Source organism: Ursus maritimus, unplaced genomic scaffold, assembly GCF_017311325.1.
Source record: "Ursus maritimus isolate PB19 unplaced genomic scaffold, ASM1731132v1 scaffold_22, whole genome shotgun sequence".
NCBI lineage: Eukaryota > Metazoa > Chordata > Mammalia > Carnivora > Ursidae > Ursus > Ursus maritimus.
Window position 1 is genome coordinate 21,707,989 of NW_024424675.1, and position 6,974 is coordinate 21,714,962.

A 6,974-nucleotide genomic window follows, 5' to 3' on the forward strand; every position below is an offset into this window, starting at 1 on the left:
ACTTGATTACTATAGCTGTATAATATGTCTTGAGATAGTGCAGTGATTCTTCTTGCTTTACTCTTCTTTAAAAAAATTTTTTTCCTATACTAGTTCCTTTGCCTTTCAATAAAAATTGTAGAATAGTCTTATGTATATCTACAAAAGATCTTGCTTGAGATTATGATAGCAATTGAGTTAAACCTGTGTATTAGTCTGGGAGAAATGACTTCTTTGTTATGTCAAGTCTTCTAATCCATCCATGTATGCCTATATCACTTAAGTGGTTTTTTTTTATTTCTTTCATCACCATTTGTAGTTTTTAGAATACAAAACTTAAAATACTTTTCAATTTATATCTAAGTATTTTATGAGTGATTTTAATAAATTTATACTTTTAATTTCAATATTCACATACCTTTTCTAGTATACAGGAATACAATCATGTTTATGTATTGATTTTGGATCCTGAATCTTGTTCCACTCAGTTTTTAGGTCTAGGAGGTGTTTTTTTTTTATAGATTCCTTGATCTTTTCTCCGTAGACTATCATGTCAGCTGTAAATGGGTACAATTTTCTTTCTTCCTTTCCAGACTCTGTATTTATTTCCTTTTCTTGTCTTATGTTGAGTAGAATTTTCAGAATACATTAAATAAGAAGGGTGAGAGTGAATATCCTTGCACTTCTGTGATCCTAGAGGTATTCATTCTCTCTCTTTTTTTAAAAATTTTTATAATGTTATGTTAGTCACCATACAGTACATCATTAGTTTTTGATGTAGTGTTCCATGATTCATTGTTTGCGAGAGGTATTCATTCTTTTACCATTAAAAAAATCTTTTTTGGGGGGCGTCTGGGTGGCACAGCGGTTAAGCATCTGCCTTCGGCTCAGGGCGTGATCCTGGCATTATGGGATCGAGCCCCACATCAGGCTCCTCCGCTATGAGCCTGCTTCTTCCTCTCCCACTCCCCCTGCTTGTGTTCCCTCTCTGGCTGGCTGTCTCTATCTCTGTCGAATAAATAAATAAAATCTTTTAAAAAAATCTTTTTTTAAAAAAGATTTTATTTATTTGACAGAGAGAGAGGCAGTGAGAGAGGGAACACAAGCAGGGGGAGTGCAGAGGGAGAAGCAGACTCCCCACCGAGCGAAGCTCGATCCCAGGACCCTGGGATCATGACCTGAGCCAAAGGCAGATGCTTAACTGACTGAGCCACCTAGGCGCCCTCTTTTACCATTAAGTATGACATTAGCTGTAGGTATTTTGTAGATTTTTTTTTTATCAAGTTGAGAAAGTTTCCCTACATTCTTAGTATCCTTAGTATTCTGGGAGTTTTTATCATGAATGCATTTGAAACTTACTCAAATGCTATTTATACATCAACTGATTGGATCATATGATTTTTCTCTGTTAGCCTGTTGATTTGCTAGGTGGCACTGATGATTTTCAAATATTTAACCACCTTTCATTCTGCAACAAATTCCACCTGATCATGACTTCAATTCTTTTTATATATTGCCCAATTCCATCTGCCAATACTTTTTTAATTGAAATAACAGTAGATTCACGTGTACTTGTAGGAAATAATTTAGAGCAATCCTGTGAACCCTTTGTTGTGTGTCCCCTAATAGTCACATCTTGCAAACCTATAGTGCAATATCAACAACCAGGATGTTGACATTGATCCATTCCACCAGTCTTATTCTGATTCCCTAGTTTTAGTTGTAATTATTTGTGTGTGCCTGTGTGTGTTGTGATAGTGGGTGTGTATGCAGTTCCATATACTAGTATCACATGTAGGTTTGCGTATCTACCACTCATGATACACAGTTCCATCATCACAAGGGTCCCACCTTCAGTTTAATTTGGCCTTGTCAAAAGTCAGTTGAGCATATTTGTATGATGTATTTCTAGGTTCTGTAACTTGGCCCACTGATAGGCATTTATCCCTCTGCTAATACCACACAACTGTACCTAAGCCTTGATATTTGGATGGAACGATACCTCCCACTTCATTCTCTGTTCAAGATGGTTTTAATTACTCTAGAGCTGATGTTCTTGTATATCAATTTTATAATAAACTTGTCCATGTCTAGAACAATCTGCAACACAGCTGAACTCACTAGTTGATTCTTGTGGATTTTTCAAATAGATTTTTTGGGGGGATTTTCACCTAGATAATCATGTCATCTGCAAACAGGCAGCTCTTTTTTCCTTTTCAATCTATATACCTATTATTTCCTGCTTTATTGCAATGATTACAATTTCCAGTAGTGTTAATGTGAAACCATTTAGTCTTTGATCATTAAATATGTGGGATTTATTTTTATCTTTATCAGATTGAGGTAGGTCCCTTCTACTCCTCACTTGCAGATAATTTTTATCATGAGTTAGTGTTTTGTAAAATGCTTTTTCTGCAACAATCAATATGCTCATATTATTTTTATAATTTCCCTGTTGTTATGGTTACATTGATTTTTTTAAAAGATTTTATTTATTTATTTATTTAGCATGATGGAAGGGGAAAAGAGGGAGAGTGAGAGAGAATATCAAGCGGACTCCACGCTGAGCAGGGAGACCTACACGGGGCTTGATCACATGACCCTGAGATCATGACCTGAATCAAAATCAGTAGTCGTTCACTTAACCAACTGAGCCACCCAGGCGTCCCACATTGATTGATTTTGAGTATTAAACCAGTCTTGCATACCTGAAATAAATTACTCTTTTATACATTGCTGGATTCTATTTGCTAATATTTTACTGAGACATCTGCATGTAAGTTCCTGAGAGCATTTGGTCTGTAGTTTTCATTTTTCATAATGTCTTCGTCTAGTTTCACTATTAGAGTAATGCTGATGTCCTAAAATGAGTTAGGAAGCATTCCCTCCTACTTTCTGGAGGAGATTGTGTGGTATTGGCATTCAATCTTTGTAAGTACAGGTATCCCTCACTTTTTGAAAGTTTGGGTTACATCATTGCACTTTTATGAAGGACCTACATTAGTACCTGTTTTTGCTAACTGAAAGAAATCTGAAGAGGATCTTTTCTTTTACAAAGAAGGCGAAAAGCAAAAATAGTGTTCAGTGTTCTGTTTTTCAGTGAGCTGTTACAGAAGCAGCTCACACCTGGAGCAGCAAGAGTGGCCTCATCAAGCTCCTTCCGCGGGGACTACACTCGGCCTCTCAGCATCAAGCCGCCGTAGCTTTAAACCATGTCTGTGAGCATCTGTGCTTTGTCTGGATTTAGTTTGTGCGTCCCTTAGCAAGCTGTGTCCCAAGGTATCAAAAAGCCTGAGAAGGGTTATTGTGGAGTCCGAAAACACTTAACGAATATTCTGTGTAGATTAATGGTAGTAGTTTTGCTTTATGCCACTTTGGCTTACAGAAGTTTTCACAGAAATGCTCTACCCTCGTGGATAGTGGGGTAAACCTGTACTATGTAGAATTCTCCCATGAAACCATTTTGGCCTGGAGATTTCTGTTTCAAAGCTTTTAAATTACAGATTCAATTTCTTTAATGGTTATAAATCTATTCAGGTTGTCTGTTTCATCGAGATTGAGTTTAAATCATGTTTGGTTTTTGAAGAATTGGCCTATTTCTTCTAAGTCATAAAATTTTTGAGTGAAACATTTCTTGCAGTTTTCCCTTCTTATCTTTCTATATGGCTGTGGGAGCTTAATGCCATCCACTGTTTCTTTGTGGGTACTGATGGTTTCTGAAGTGCTTCTTTTTATCTTTATCAGTTTTTTTTTTAAGATTTTATTTATTTATTCGACAGAGATAGAGACAGCCAGCGAGAGAGGGAACACAAGCAGGGGAGTGGGAGAGGAAGAAGCAGGCTCACAGCGGAGGAGCCTGATGTGGGGCTCGATCCCAGAACGCCGGGATCACGCCCTGAGCCGAAGGCAGGCGCTTAACCGCTGTGCCACCCAGGCGCCCCTTATCTTTATCAGTTTTTGAAATTTGATTTAGCGATTTTTTGGATTTTCTTTAGAGAATTAGCTTTTTGTTTAATTCGTTTTTCTATTGTTTTTCTGTTTTCAATTTTATTTTTCTCCTGCTGTTGCCCTTATTATTTCCTTTCTTCTGGTTGCTTTGGGTTGATTTTGCTCCTCTTGTTCTAGTTTTGAGATAGGATCTTATATTATTGAGATCTTCCTTCTTTTCACATATAAGCATTTAGTGCTAAAAGCTTCCTTCTAATTATCACTTTAGATGAAGCCCACGTATTTTGATATGACCTATTAGGAAGAACTGTGAAACACAAAAACACGCAAAAAGGTGTCTTAGACAAATGAAGGTTTTATTCTTCTCATATAAGATAATGTCAGGGAATGCTATAAGAGCTTCCCAATGACATCAGGCACGAGGCAACATCTTACCTTCTTTTCACACATTCCTAGCACGTGCTTTTGGCCCACAGTTAGAAGACGGCTGCATCGCCTCCAGCATTATGACCGTGTTTCAAGCACAAGGAAGTGGCAGGGCAAACACTAATGGGTACGTGTCACTTGAATCTCTGCCCCACCCCTTTGAAGTATCTTACAAGATACCCCACCGAAGATACTCTGCTTAACATCCCTGGCCACAGTTGCATCACATTCCACCGCCCCATGCTTGCCAGACTGGGGAACGTTGTTTACGTGGGCGTGCTGCGCACCTTATCTACCATTCAGACACAAAATGTTGTAATAAGGAGCAAAGAAGCAGAAATGCCCAGAGCACACTCACTCCTCAGCAGGTATTACATAGCACACGGAGTTCTCCAAGACAGCACCCCTACAGGGACAAACTCATGATCCCTTCTTGGAACATCAAGATCGAATTGTGCTGGCAGCCTGCAGGCCTCCCCCACACTTTGCGGAACATCACAGAGGGTCGGGCGAGGAACTGCATGTTCAAACCACAATCCATGAAAGGAGCAGGCCAGATTACAGCAGAGAGAAGAGCTCTGTGGACAGGTGCTCAGCACCACTACTGGCTATTTAAGGCGACTGAAGAATCTTGGCAACAGGTGCCAAACTATGGCCCCTGGAATGCACGGGGGCTTCTCAGAAAGCCTGCCACCTGAGGACACAGTATGTGGTCAGGGGACGCTCTTGGTGTCAGTGACAGAGTAATCAGTGTCAAAATACTTTCATGCAAGTTGCCTATTGCCCTGAATGGTTGCATTTTCTTTCTCTGTCTCTTGGCATATCATTTAAATGCATTTTTACAATTTTTTTAAGTGCTTGACCTTGAGTTTTCATATACCTTTTCAAATGATCAAAGTCTACTTAGAAACACGTAGAGTCTGTGTTCAGCCCTTTTAGCTGAAAGCCACTGTTAATATACTGAAGCTTTTAGGTACCTGTGCAAGGTTGGTACATTGGTACAGTGCGGGGGAGGGAAAAAGATCTAAATTTTTCTGATTTTGTCCCAGACTTTTACTGAGTCTGTGCGTCAGGGATATGACCTTTACCAGTGTTCTGTCTCTTTTCCCAGGATACAGTGTTTTTAGTGTTTGCCCTGCCACTTCCTTGTGCTTGAAACACGGTCATAATGCTGGAGACGATGCAACCATCTTCTAACTGTGGGCCAAAAACACGTGCTAGGAATGTGTGGCCCAAGTCTCAAGTATTCAAAGACACTTTATTAGGCAGGAGATTTTAAGGGCTCACAGGGTAAACATGTGCCAGATGCTGCTTAAGGCCCCATTCTAGTGACTCTGGGAACATGGAGTTGGGGTAACACAAGTCTGCTAAGCTAATCCTTTACTGCATAGCACACCCATGGCCTTTGGCCAAGCTCTCTTACTGCAAAATGATCTTATATATATGAGCATCTACATTTAGGGTAGCACTTGTATAATAAAGTTAGAAATAATATTAGTATGTATATTCTTAACATTTGAAAAAGGCAGTGTAGGTGGAAAGACTTAAAGAAATGGCTCATGTATCCTATAAAGCCATTACATACATTTTTATATTTTTGTATCAATTTCATTACTTGTGTCCCTCTTGCTTTACCACTTTTACCTTATGATAAATGTATGCAGAACTATTTAGTATAGAAATTAGTTGATGGCTGGAGAGAGCCATGAATGGCTATCACTTTTACACTTGCAACAAGCAGAATAAGATACTTAGGAATAAATTTAACCAAGGAGATGAAAGTCCTATCTATACACTGAAAACTATAAAACATTTGATGAAAGAAACTAAGGAAGACAAATAAATGGAAAGATATCCTGTGTTCACAAATGGAAGATAAATCTTGTTAAATATTGTACAGCCACTATGGAAAACAGTGTGGAAGTTTCTCAAAAAATTAAAAATAGCACTACCACATGACCCAGAAATCCCACTGCAGATATGTATCTGGATGAAATGAAATCACTCTCTTGAAGAGATATTTGCATTCCCATGTTCATCTCAGTATTTATCACAATAGCCAAGATGTGGAAATACCCCGAATGGCTGTTGGCAGTAGAATGGATAAAGAAAATGTGTATATATAAAGTAAAATAATAATCAGACTTTCCTTCAGAATTTGCATGTCATCCTTGCACAGGGCCATGCCAGTCTTTTCTGTGTCATTATTCTAGTCTATGTGCTGCCGAAGCGACCACAATAATCAACTTTATAAAAGGAAAGAAAACCTGCCATTTTTTGAAACATGTGTGAACCTGTAAGACATTATGCTAAGTGAAATAAACCAGATGGAAAAAGAAAAATACTGCACGATCTTATTTGCATTGGAATCTCAATAGTCAAACTCATGGAAGCAGAGGGTAGACAGTGATTGCCAGGGGCTGTGTGTGTGGGGGAAATGGAGAGATGGTGTCAAGTGGTACAACATTTTAGTTATGCAAGATGAATGAATTCTGAAGATCTGTTAGACAACAATGTGACTATAAGTTAACAATGTTGTATTATACACTTCGAATTTGCTAATGGAGTAGATCTTAAATGTTTCTACCACACACACACACACACACACACACACACACACA

At 38.5% G+C, this 6,974-nt stretch overlaps 1 non-coding gene across 1 annotated transcript; it reads right to left on the reverse strand.

Annotated features, from left to right (window-relative positions):
* Window positions 1–6,487: 6,487 nt before the first annotated feature.
* On the reverse strand, window positions 6,488–6,590 carry LOC121104667. Its single transcript, XR_005837017.1, has one exon. It is a non-coding gene; the product is annotated as a U6 spliceosomal RNA (small nuclear RNA).
* Window positions 6,591–6,974: the final 384 nt, after the last annotated feature.